Consider the following 13,717-nt stretch of genomic DNA (forward strand, 5'->3'; position numbering starts at 1 on the left):
AGATTGGGATATTTCTCTTTTGGAGATAGCTGAGAGTCCCAGAGGTGGCATTGAATGGAGAAACCTAGTGCACGTGCCGCCACCTTTCCACTCATTGATGGTCAAATGCCAGCCAGAACTGGAGATTGGGGTATTTCTGTTTTGGAGATAGCTGAGAGTCCCAGAGGTGGCATTGAATGGAGAAACCTAGTGCATGTGCCGCCACCTTTCCACTCATTGATGGTCAAATGCCAGCCAGAACTGGAGATTGGGGTATTTCTCTTTTGGAGATAGCTGAGAGTCCCAGAGGTGGCATTGAATGGAGAAACCTAGTGCATGTGCCGCCACCTTTCCACTCATTGATAATCAAATGCCAGCCAGAACTGGAGATTGGGGTATTTCTGTTTTGGAGATAGCTGAGAGTCCCAGAGGTGGCATTGAATGGAGAAACCTAGTGCATGTGCCGCCACCTTTCCACTCATTGATAATCAAATGCCAGCCAGAACTGGAGATTGGGGTATTTCTGTTTTGGAGATAGCTGAGAGTCCCAGAGGTGGCATTGAATGGAGAAACCTACTGCATGTGCCACCACCTCTCCACTCACTGGCAGCCAAATGCTAGCTGGAACTGGAGAGTGGGGGGGGGATCACCGTTCTGGAGATAGGTGAGGGTCGCAAAGGTGGAACCCACATCTTTTGCAATGAAGTAAATGTATCTAGTGAGACAACCCCTGTAACGTATGCTTAAGCAGATATTTCTAACACCACATGTACATAAACCAGGATCACTCCCAATCTGTCCCTAACACCACTAGATTTGACGCCTGTTTGATTTTCCCTTGCCGCCTTTCCTCATATGCTCTCATTCAGCAATAGCAGTGCTAAGTGTTAATAGCTCAGCCTCCTCCTTATCCCCCCTCTGTAAGTCTAGGAAAATCTCTCCTTTAAAGCCGATGGACTTTGACTACCACAACCATTTTCACAATCCGTTTTTTCACCATTAACCAGACGGAGCGGAGCGCGGCACAACACTGCACAGAGGTAAAGAGTTGCTACAACTAATCACAAAAGCTGCTGACAGCTGTTTCCAGAGACCCAAGATCCTGCTCCACCCAAATATTGTATAGGAAACAGGAAAAGCCTAAGGGATTGTGAAGGTAGGAGCCACTATCACACTGTCTGCTGTGCACATTTCATGTCACTGACAGGCACTGCTGTCACAATAAACTCTCTGTTAATATTTAACCCCATCTTTGCTAAGTGACGACATGTTGGGTTGTGTCATTTATCTTTTCAGTGCAAATGTTACCGCTTACACAAGAATACGGCAGCTATGGGAAGTTTCACATGTAATGCCATATCCTAGATATGACAGATGATACCATGCATGTATAGGGCATTGCAGGGGCATGTAACGTTTACTGATGTTTTATTGTATGTGCATTTTTTGGGGGTATTTGAAGCTTATGACCTTCAAATAAGAACATCCATTTATCCACTGGTGCTTGGCTGCTTTTCCAAGGTCTTTGGATCAACATTCCAGTTTACTCTAAGCTTTTGATAAAGAATTAGTGAACCAAAAAGCTTCTATTTTATATAATAGACTGAGAATGGATTCATGCGACATTGAAGGTGCCTGTCACAGCTTACTATATCTATGACGAATGGGACGTTTAATGTTAAGACTTGCAAACCATGAAGTTTTTAGAAAAAAATGCTTGTTGAAGAGACAATTCCATCTACTGATTGTGATGTTTAAAGTTTACACGTAAAAAAAATAAAAAATCACACTGTATCTCATCAATATGAGGTTGGTAGAGGTCCTACACTTATCAATCACTACCGGCAAGATGATATCTGCTTCAGGAATGGCCGAATATAAACAATGTAAGTCGTAGAGAAAAATAAAAATCCATACAGACACCTACAGAGAAAGGGACATGTCACCCTCACATTGAACACATGGAGAAGTGAAAAAAAAAAATAATTATGACAGGGGAAGAGGTAAAGAGAGCTCACACCTCCATCTCCATTGAAGTAGCGGCCCCCTGCAGTGACCAGATAACTAAAGAAGGAAGACCTGCTCTGGTAACCAGACACCAAAATGGGAATTAATTTACACAGAGGCATAAACTTCCGCTCGTGAAATAATCTTCTTAGACTTTTTGTCTCCGGTGACCAGATATGAATATTGGGTTTTGCATTGATCCAATGTTTATGGGATATAGATTTTTGGTATCATAGCGAAAGGATGAACAGAATGCATTCACTTACATCACTTTTGGGCCACTAGAACCCCTTCACCTTAATAATGGTCTGATGGATGGTGCTATCCATGTCACATTTCATCTCTATAGAAAGGTAAAATTGTGATAGGAAACATGATGATGATGATATCTAAAGCCTGGGACCTCCATGGGAGAAGATATCCTGTTAGTTTGAGATCTTAAAATTTGGAAAGGTCGAGCACATCCCACAAACCTCCCCCTCGTGAGCTCATCAAGGGGAGGTATGTAGGCGTAACTTTGATCTAATGAAAAGCCGAAATTAGGTTTGGTCCTTTATCGGTCCATGGAAGGTATAGCTTCCTGTGGGTTCTGTCCGTTTTCTATGGAGTACTTCCCTCCGCTAAATTCAGTCATTTCTGTAATATTAGGTTTAGTAGTTTTTTTTTCATTATTCCTTTTTATTTTATGTAACTGTATATATCATATTGTTTTGTTATCATTTTGTATAATCTTTGCATAATTTTTCATAAACACTGCCTACTTTTCTGGATAAAATACAGTTGGGGAAAGGGGGAAATAAGTATTTGGTCTCTTGCTGATTTTGTAAGTTTGCCCACTTACAAAGACATGAACAGTCTATAATTTTAAGGGTAGGTTAATTTCAACATTGAGAGATAGAATATCAAAAATAATATCCAGAAAATCACATTGTATAACGTATATAAATTTATATGCTATCTGTAGGGCTGACAGGATCTTCTGCTATAGCCAGATTCCATGGGACGTCTGCAGAGGTCTTGTGGAGTTCATACCTTAAAGGGGTTATCCGGGCCTTTTGTTGTTGTTTTTTTTACCTGTGAGGAAAAGAACTTACCAGTAGGTAGTTGCTACCTACCTGCCTGTTCTTCCGTGAAATAATGTCATTGTCACCTGCTCTGGCTGCAATTGTCCTACTTCGTTTGACTTCATGTCAATAGAGCAGCTCCTTCTCTTCCACTCTGCTCTGTCAATGGGACATCAGTTTCAATGTCATGCTGATGGATAGCCGGCTCCCTGTAGTTAAGTAGTGGGGAGCCAGCTGTCAATCAGCATGACGTTGTCAGTGATGCTCCAGTGACAGATCAGACTGGGAGAGAAGGAGCTGCTCTGTCGACAGGACATCACAGGAAGCAGGAGAATTGCCAACAGGAGTGTTCCATGACTGTTCTGAGCTGGAAGAAATCTTTGCCAGTCAGAGCAGGCAGGTAGTTAGCAAGTACCTAGGGAAAAAAATAAAACTCCCAGAAAAACCCTTCTAATGGGTCTGACCTGTTTTAACTGCAGAAAGGTGGCATACACAATATTGGGCAGGTAGTTTTATGTTATGGGTTCTCAATGTATATGTGTGCCTGTAGTAAGCAGGGTCGTCCATCTGGCTAATCGTTATTCGGACGCGTCCGCTCTTCGCCAGTCGTTACACTGGCTACCCATTCATTACAGGATACAATTCAAAGTACTTGTTCTCACCCACAAAGCTCTCCACAGTGCGGCACCCCCTTACATCTCCTCCCTCATTTCTGTCTATCAGCCTAACAGACCACTGCGCTCTGCAAATGACTTTCGGCTAACCTCTGCACTAATCCGTACCTCCCACTCCCGACTCCAAGACTTCTCCCGTGCTGCGCCAATCCTCTGGAATGCTCTACCCCAAGATATTAGGACCATCCATAATTTGCATAGTTTTAGGCGCTCGCTCAAAACACATTTGTTCAGAGCGGCCTATCACGTTCACTAATCAAAGTTATGTTATGTTTGTGTGTGTGTGTAGCCCATTCACTATCCCCATCTATTCCCCAACCCCTGAAGATGGCTGGACCATGATTGTAAATACATCATTGTAAATACACACCTGTACTTTGTATCTCCCCCACCTCATTGTAGATTGTAAGCTCTCACGAGCAGGGTCGTCTTATTTTGCTTTAATTATTGTATTGTTAACGTTGTTACTTATGACTTTTGTGTTTGAAACTGTTAAACTGTAAAGCGCTGCGGAATATGTTGGCGCTATATAAATAAAGATTATTATTATTATTATTATTATTAAGCGATTGCATTATAGAGAATCTCTTTATACTGATGACTTCTGCTAATTTTTTTTAAGTAAGCAGCAGTCTGATCATTGTAACAACATAGAAGGGTATGAGCATGAAGTAAGACAAGGGCAGTAATTTAATGGTCAATGTTCTGTACATGTATATATAAGATGGTCTGCGCTGTATTCTCCAACATACTGGAATTTTTCCTATTTTAACATCAACACTCATGCATCAAATGATATGCTATGGCAGCTCTGTGCTCCCATCTCTGCACTCTGCAGTTGGATTGCTAATATAAAATATGTTATCAGTCAGGAAAGTAACAGTTGTTCGTGTTATAGATCGGCAGTGTGTCACGATTTAATAAAAAGAAATGTTTTTATGAGACGTAAATTTAGTTTTATTCCCTGTATCTCTGAGGCAGATCATTTTTATTCATGAAATTCACTCTTTGCTCACATTTTATTTTTCTTGTGTGGTGACCGGGTGCGGTGATTCGTATCTCATATAAATATTACACGTAGAGTAATAAAAAGTTCTTGTAGATGGAGCGAGAATATTCAAGACAAAGGATCAAACAAGTGCTGTACTTTTTGGTAGATTTACAGTCACAATAGAGGAAGGTATTCTCTCTTGTTATACCAACGAATCATGCACGAGGGATCTCCAAAGTCATCAAACATACACAAATTAAGGTGTCAGCTGGAGCCGAAGAGCTGGAAACAAATAAAAATAGGCCACAGAGTGGTTTACACAGACAACCAATAATCGAAAAAGACAACAAAATGGGGAAAGACACAAGTAGGAATAAGACAATACCATATCTCAGAGAAAATGATACCAGAGGACAACTAGAGTGACCCTAAATTGGTACCAGGGTAACCAAGCCGAGAAGGGAGAATCAATGAGATCCTCCTTGCTAGACCTGATTTCTATCTATACACATCAATATGTTCAGGACCTCTATTCATGCCAACTGCTGATTGGATGAGCAGAAGAAAAGACAGAGCAGAGCAGTGGTGAGGTCCTTGCGCACCACAGTGCAGAGTAGAGCATTGTTGGGGTATGAGATCGTGTTCCTGTTGTGTGCTCATCCTCTGTGGGGGGAAAGGGGTAAGGGCCCTGGGTGTTCTTTTGAATGTGGAAGGGCTGGTGGATTTGTATGACTCGGCTGTCGGGACCAGTGTTGCAGAAGCACCAGATTTGGTGCTGCCAGGGTGTAGAGTGGAGCCTGTAGAATGGTAGTACTGTTGGTGCTGTGTATTGTGCTGGAGACCAAGTGTGCCATAGTGACTGCTGTAGGAGGTCTAGCAGGTGGGTGAGAGAGACCTCCAAACCAGTGCCGAGAGGAAACCTCTCTGGGTGTAGAACAGTGGCTTAGTAGATGGCAGAGAGAATTTGCAGTGAAGAGATGCTTGTGCTGAGGGCACTAATCTGAAGCAGTGGCGGACACAGACAGAAGAGGGCCCCTGTGCAAGAACGATATAGGGGCCCTTTGCAGCCCAATAACTCATCATAATGCACAATTACACTTGCTTTGAAGGGGGCCTCTTGGGCTCCTGTGCGAATGAACAGGTTGCACCAATGATATGTTCGCCTCTGAGTTCAAGAATGTCTGAGAGCGGCCAGACAGATTCCTAGCAGGAGACACCAAAAGCCCCTCATATACTTAAGATAACTGTTTACTGAATGTCAGATCGACTGATTGATCAGCCTTCAGCTATCTCTCCTGATTTTCGCATACAAAGGAGCCCTCACACTACCTAGTAGATCTGTCCTTTCTATGAGAGAGTCCTAAAGGTACCGTCACATTAAGCAACTTTCCAATGAGAACGACAGCGATCCGTGACGTTGCAGCGTCCTGGATAGCGATCTCGTTGTGTTTGACACGCAGCAGCGATCAGGATCCCGCTGTGACATCGCTGGTCGGAGCTGAAAGTCCGGAACTTTATTTGGTCGTCAGGTCGGCGTGATTCGTCATGTTTGACAGCAAAAGCATCGATGCCTGCAATGTTTTTCCATGGAGCTAACAACCAGCGAGAACGATAAGTACGTCACTGGATCGCTCCTGCATCGTTCTGCTGTTGCCGGTGTTTGACGTCTCCTAGCGACCTAAACAGCGACGCTGCAGCGATCGGCTCATTGTCTATATCGCTGCAGCGTCGCTAAATGTGACGGTACCTTTAGTCTCCAAAGGCAGCAACTTATCTATTAGTGAACAAAAGGATTTGAAGTCCAAAATTGGCCATGCCGCATCCTTTGCTAGCCCGGAAATAATCTGTCAGGGTTCCACTATACACATTCAACTGTTGTCCAAACTCGTCTATAAATTTTGCCTAAGTTGCTCTAATTTGTTTGGGGGCCTTAAAGGGAATCTGTCAGCAGGTTTTTGCTATATAATCAGAGAACATCATTTGGTAGGGTTCAAAACACTGAATTCAGCCATGTGTCACTAATCAGGCTGTGTGCTGGTGTTTCCTTATAATGAAGGACATTATCATTGCTGGGACTAAGTCTCACTGCTAAACCGACACCACCCCCTCCTGGGATAAGCAGGTCACTGTCAATAGACAATGTGCATAGGAAGCCTGCTGTGGGTAGTGGCAGAATTCTCAGCTCTGCATCATGCTGCGTCTAAGAACACTGATTGTGTGACAACAATGCACTCCGTAATCTAAGTGATACATCTTTGGAATCGGGGTCTCTTATTCAGATGAGGCAGCAAAAACTTGGTGACGGATTCCCTTTGAGAAGGACTATTGACTTGCTCTTGTGATTGGGGTGTTTAGAGACTGAACATCACTGATCTCAGTGATATGTCATAATTGTAGAGTGGAAGGTCTCCTCAAACGTCAGTAAAAAAGTGAGTCAAATGCCTGTGGGGTCATTGAAAAACAAATTTACTTGGAAACAAAGCACAATGTAGACCAAACTGACTTACCATTAGCCTCCACAAAGAACAAAATCGTTCATACCACAAAAGGACACTTATCAAAGGAAAATGTGTAGAGTTTGCATTAGACCAGGGGTCGGCACTTCATTTTCCAAAGGGTCCACATAAGAGACAAAAACTGTTGTGGGGGACCGAACCAACAGGCCGAACTTAATTTTGCTTATTATTATTTTCTTACAGTCATTTTATCACTTGATATTGAGGATAATTAAGTATACTGGCTCACTGGTACTCTGAATATATGTTATGATTGGGTTTACTGTAAGTCATATTTTTATCTTATTATAGGATAAGATATAGTTAATGTTTGAGGTTAGCCCACACTGGGAGGGTAAAATGAGGTTAGAAAAGGGACTTACTTCCTGATGGTTGTTCCATAGGGATGTACAGTAACAAGGTCAATTTCAAATGCCGTTTGCTGCTTGGGCCAGCATGTACCAATTGTTCAAGACCATGGGAGGCCGTACTGATATTCCTTGCGAACATCCGGCAACATCTGGTCCCCTAAGCTCAGTGTGGGAGCTGATGGGCATGGAACCATGTGAAGGGCAGATGGCTGATTCCGGGTGCACTGTGGAACAGGACAGTACATTCCTGGGGATGACAGAATAAGTGGGCTTAGGGATAGTCCAGGAGGAACAAATGTTGAGGCTGAAGATGTGTCATGCTAAGGAAGTAAGGAATATGAAGTGTTGTGCTCTATCCCACATAATAACCTGATGAGCTTGAACTAACCATTGTTTGCTGCATTGAACTTGGTGTCTCGCAATTTGTATTCTGTGGCTCGTGAAGATGGAGGCCTGCAGCCTACAAGTCAGTGTGATGCACCCCACACCTGACAGCAAACTGGGACAAGGGCACTGTTTTCCTGTAAAGTGCCAGAGCGTAACCATACAGCAGCTTGATCATGATTACCACTCTCGGCCACTTTACATATTGCTTGAGGTGACCTAACAGCGACCAAACAGCGACGCTGCAGCGATCGACATCGTTGTCGGTATCGCTGCAGCGTCGCTGAGTGTGAAGGTACCTTAAAAAGTGTTCGGAAAACTTTGAAGTCTACTGGGATTATTAAATAGTAAAGGAGGTCTTATGCTTTCCCAATAGACGTATGAAAATGGCTCATGGAATGTACTGTATGTCGGCAACAGCTCTCAGAATAAACGCACTATTCCTAATCAGTATACCACTACCAGAATTGAGGATGTTCTTAGCAGTCTGTTGCAAAGTAAATTAATCTGTGAATTCGTGTATTGGACCTATAATGTTGATATCATCAGATTCCCATATATCCAGATGATAATAAGAAGACGACTTTCATTTTGGGTTTCTATGAATTTGAAACAATGCTTTCATATTTCTGTGGAGCACTTCCCGCATTGTGCACACCATGAGGTGCTGAAATCGATAGCATGCATTTGCTGGAAGTTCTTGTGTGCCTAGATGATTTGACAGGCTTTTGCAGGATACTGGAGGAAAAGGGGGACAGATTGGTAAAAATTGTATAAAGAAGGCCTAAAACATTTCCAAGAAAAGTGCCAATTCTGTCAGCTTTCAGAAACCTATGTAGTAGGTATGTGGTGTCTACAGATCATACAGAAACTAACCACATCAAGATTGAAGCTGGATCCTCTTGGCCCAATCCAAGGACTATCACTATACTTAAATGTTTTCCTTTGTTTCTGCTGGTTTTATAGAAGATTTCTGCAAGGATTTTCCAAAACAGTCCTTCTTTTGAACCAGCTAATACAAAATGATGTGAATGGAGGAGAATCAGAGGAAAACAATATAGTCAAGAAGCCTGAAGGACAGAGATGGGCAAAAGAGTTTATAGGAGGTAGACTGGATACCGTGACCAGGCTTTTCAACTGAACAGCGTTACTCATGCACCCATGCTAGCCTACGCCTACGCTGATATGGCTAGCCATAAATACTTCACATAGAAGCAGGGGCCGGTTTTAGGCAAAGTGGGGCCCTAGGCAAAAGTTTAAAATGGGGCCCCAAATGCTAACATACTGTACATCACACAGAAACATTTTGATTGTAGTTACATGCGCTGATTTCAGGCACTAAATGAGCGTGATCAACAATATTGAAGTCATTCGCCACTTGTTTCCCGGCCTCTTTACACTGGCTGAGGAATAATGATGGGGACAGAATGATCACTAGTAGATCAATCTGTCCACATACAATATCATCTTAGCAGCATATGTGCAGTTTTCACTGGGCGATGTGCAGATGAGAACAATGATTTTTGTTCCTGCATAAACAATCCAATCACTTGATGAAAATCCTGCATTTTGCTCTCCCCCTAGTCCTTCATATAGTATAATACACCCCCATAATCCTCCATATAGTATAATACACCCCCATAGTCATCCATATAGTATAATATACCCCCATAGTCCTTGTAGTATAATATACTCCCCCTAGTCCTCCATATAGTATAATACACTCACCATAGTCCTTCATATAGTATAATACACTCCCCATATTCCTTTATATAGTATAATACATTCCCTATAGTCCTCTATATAGTATAATAGACTCCCCATAGTCCTCCATATAGGATAACAGACTCCCCATAGTACTCCATAGAGTATAATAGACTCCCCATAATCTTCCATAGAGTATGCCAAACAAACAAGATTCCGAACTGAGCGGCACCAGGTAACTAGCAATCTTCACAGGGTATAGAACCAGGGCCGGCATCAGCACCCGGCGTACCGGGGCAAATGCCGGGGCCCTGAACAAATGGGGGGGCCCACTCGTGGCCAGGATACCAGGGAGCCCGGGCTGCTCCCTCAGCAGCTTCGCCACTACTTGAGCTGAGCCGTCACTTAAATAAACATGGCCGCGCACAGTGCACGCTGCTGCAGCGATGTCTCTGCTTCTGCTAGTGATGACGCGGCCGGGCGGACACACAAGCAAAGTTAAAGGCACAGTGTCTGCCTGACCGCATCATTAGTAACAGACACAGCTGCAGCGTGCACTGTGGGTGGCCATGTATGTTTAAGTGACGGCCATCGATCAAGCAGCGCTCCCTCCACAGCCACATGCCAGAGGAGGGGGGAGTCTGGAGAGATACGGGAGCAGTCTGCTGAACGATCATTTTCCTGGTGTGTCTGGATGGATAAAACACTGACTGGAGATTTGGCCCATAATCAATAAATTAAGGTAGAGAACTGTGAATGTTCCCAGATAAGAAACGCTTCCATAGCAAAAGTCAAAAATGGAGCAAGAGGGTCGACCATCCCACAAGCTTTGGCAATATGTGTATGTCTGCGTATTGTGTGTGTGTGCATGTCTGAGTGCTGTGTGTGTGTGTGTGTGTGCATGTCTGAGTACTGTATGTGTGTGCAGCATGTCTGCGTACTGTATGTGTATGTCTGCGTATTGTGTGGGTGTATGTCTGCGTATTGTCTGTGTGTGTGCGCGCATGTCTGCGTATTGTGTGTGTGCATGTCTGAGTGCTGCGTGTGTGTGTGCATGTCTGAGTACTGTATGTGTGTGCAGCATGCCTGCGTACTGTATGTGTATGTCTGCGTATTGTGTGTGTGTGTATGTCTGCGTATTGTGTGTGTGCATGTCTGAGTACTGTATGTGTGTGCAGCATGCCTGCGTACTGTATGTGTATGTCTGCGTATTGTGTGTGTGTATGTCTGCGTATTGTGTGTGTGTGTGCATGTCTGCGTATTTGTGTGTGTGCATGTGTATGTGTGTGTGTGTGAGTGCGCATGTCTGCGTACTGTAGATGTGTGTGTGTGTGTGTGTATGTCTGCGTATTGTGTGTGTGCATATCTGCCTATGTGAAGGATGAGGGGGAAGGCTAGGCCCTATGTAGTATATCTATATTTCTCCTCCGTATCTGTGCATCATGAATCGTGGTATGTGGGCCCACTGAGACTCTTTTGCCCGGGGCCCACAAAATCCTGGAGCCGGCCCTGTATAGAACATATGGGACAGGCTTTCCATCAGACTTAAAAACACAACAATTGATGCATCCAAGGGCGGTGCTCTACATATAGCAGAACAATAGAGTTACACACTATGTAAGCATAAAAGATGTGGCACTCACCCCAAGATTGCTGAAAAACAATGTCCTTTAATTCGCTTTATGCGGCATTAGACATCTGTGGAGAGGTGGCAGGTAAAAGTGAGGGGTGCGGGTTCTCCTGTCCCCGCACCCCTCACTTTTACCTGCCGCCTCTCCAAAGATGTCTAATGCCGCATAAAGCGAATTAAAGGACATTGTTTTTCAGCAATCTTGGGGTGAGTGCCACATCTTTTATGCTTACATAGAGTACAATGCACTCCCCATAGTCCTCCAGAGTATAATACTCCCCATAGTCCTCCATAGAGTATAATGCTGTCCACATATAGAATATAATTCTGACCTCATATAGTATAACGCAACCCCCACATAGATTATAATGCAGCCCCCCATAGAATATAATGCAGTCGCCCATAGAATATAATGCAGTCCTACAGTATTATGGCCAACACGTGCTGACTCGTTCACTGATATATACCATATTCATGGGCGTGGAGAGCAGTGAATATTCATTCCCTTTAGTAAAGGGCATATGTGATTGCCCAGCAGCAGGAAGTCTGCAGCTGCGGCTACTGTGCCCGCTAGTAAAGTGAAATGAATATTCACTGCTCTCCACTCCTACTGTATAGTCCCTCCCATCTCTCGGCGCCGGATTCAACGCATAGTAGTGGGAGGGACTATGGGCGTGGGGAGCAGTGAATATGAATTTCTCTTTAACAGCGGGAACAGGCTTTAGCCACCGCAGTCGGCTCTTGCCTCCTGTCACCCGCTACTCTGCTACTGCTGCTTCACTGGCACTGGGCAGGCCCCCCTGACTTACAGGCCGCATAGCAGCTGCATTGTGTGCCGCTATTAGCAACACGCCACTGGCTGGGGGCAGGGGCGGACACTAATAACTTGGGGCCCCTGTTCAAGAAATGTGTCTGGGCCCCCCTCCCTGTCCGGTACACTGCTTATGATGATGGCAATCTGGCAATGGGACCCTGGAGCCTCGGGCTCTGAGAAACAAGTCAGATTGACCTCATTACTACTGCCCAGGGGCATACATAGCAATCACAGGGCCCCCACAGCTGTAAACAATACATATATTTATATTTTTTAGCTGAGATGGATAAAGACAGTGCATATATATATGTATATACAGTTAGGGCCAGAAATATTTGGACAGTGACACAATTTTCGCGAGTTGGGCTCTGCATGCTACCACATTGGATTTGAAATGAAACCTCTACAACAGAATTCAAGTGCAGATTGTAACGTTTAATTTGAAGGGTTAAACAAAAATATCTGATAGAAAATGTAGGAATTGTACACATTTCTTTACAAACACTCCACATTTTAGGAGGTCAAAAGTAATTGGACAAATAAACATAACCCAAACAAAATATTTTTATTTTCAATATTTTGTTGCAAATCCTTTGGAGGCAATCACTGCCTTAAGTCTGGAACCCATGGACATCACCAAACGCTGGGTTTCCTCCTTCTTAATGCTTTGCCAGGCCTTTACAGCCGCAGCCTTCAGGTCTTGCTTGTTTGTGGGTCTTTCCGTCTTAAGTCTGGAGTTGAGCAAGTGAAATGCATGCTGAATTGGGTTTAGATCTGGAGATTGACTTGGCCATTGCAGAATGTTCCACTTTTTGGCACTCATGAACTCCTGGGTAGCTTTGGCTGTATGCTTGGGGTCATTGTCCATCTGTACTATGAAGCGCCGTCCAATCAACTTTGCAGCATTTGGCTGAATCTGGGCTGAAAGTATATCCCGGTACACTTCAGAATTCATCCGGCTACTCTTGTCTGCTCTTATGTCATCAATAAACACAAGTGACCCAGTGCCATTGAAAGCCATGCATGCCCATGCCATCACGTTGCCTCCACCATGTTTTACAGAGGATGTGGTGTGCCTTGGATCATGTGCCGTTCCCTTTCTTCTCCAAACTTTTTTCTTCCCATCATTCTGGTACAGGTTGATCTTTGTCTCATTTGTCCATAGAATACTTTTCCAGAACTGAGCTGGCTTCTTGAGGTGTTTTTCTGCAAATTTAACTCTGGCCTGTCTATTTTTGGTATTGATGAATGGTTTGCTTCTAGATGTGAACCCTTTGTATTTACTGTCATGGAGTCTTCTCTTTACTGTTGACTTAGAAACAGATACACCTACTTCACTGAGAGTGTTCTGGACTTCAGTTGATGTTGTGAACGGGTTCTTCTTCACCAAATTAAGTATGCGGCGATCATCCACCACTGTTGTCATCCGTGGACGCCCAGGCCTTTTTGAGTTCCCAAGCTCACCAGTCAATTCCTTTTTTCTCAGAATGTACCCAACTGTTGATTTTGCTACTCCAAGCATGTCTGCTATCTCTCTGATGGATTTTTTCTTTTTTTTCAGCCTCAGGATGTTCTGCTTCACCTCAATTGAGAGTTCCTTTGAC

The 13,717-nt window shown here is 43.8% G+C and overlaps 1 protein-coding gene across 1 annotated transcript in view; it reads left to right on the forward strand.

Annotated features, from left to right (window-relative positions):
* Positions 1 to 748: 748 nt before the first annotated feature.
* RDH5 (retinol dehydrogenase 5) overlaps positions 749 to 13,717 on the forward strand; it is a 114,723-nt gene continuing 101,754 nt past the window's right edge. Inside the window, exon 1 of the mRNA XM_069758374.1 lies at positions 749 to 1,135. The gene's annotated coding sequence lies outside the window, so the exon portion shown is untranslated. The remainder of the gene's footprint in view (positions 1,136 to 13,717) is intronic.

The sequence above is a fragment of the Ranitomeya imitator genome, chromosome 3 (genome assembly GCF_032444005.1).
Source record: "Ranitomeya imitator isolate aRanImi1 chromosome 3, aRanImi1.pri, whole genome shotgun sequence".
Classification (NCBI taxonomy): domain Eukaryota; kingdom Metazoa; phylum Chordata; class Amphibia; order Anura; family Dendrobatidae; genus Ranitomeya; species Ranitomeya imitator.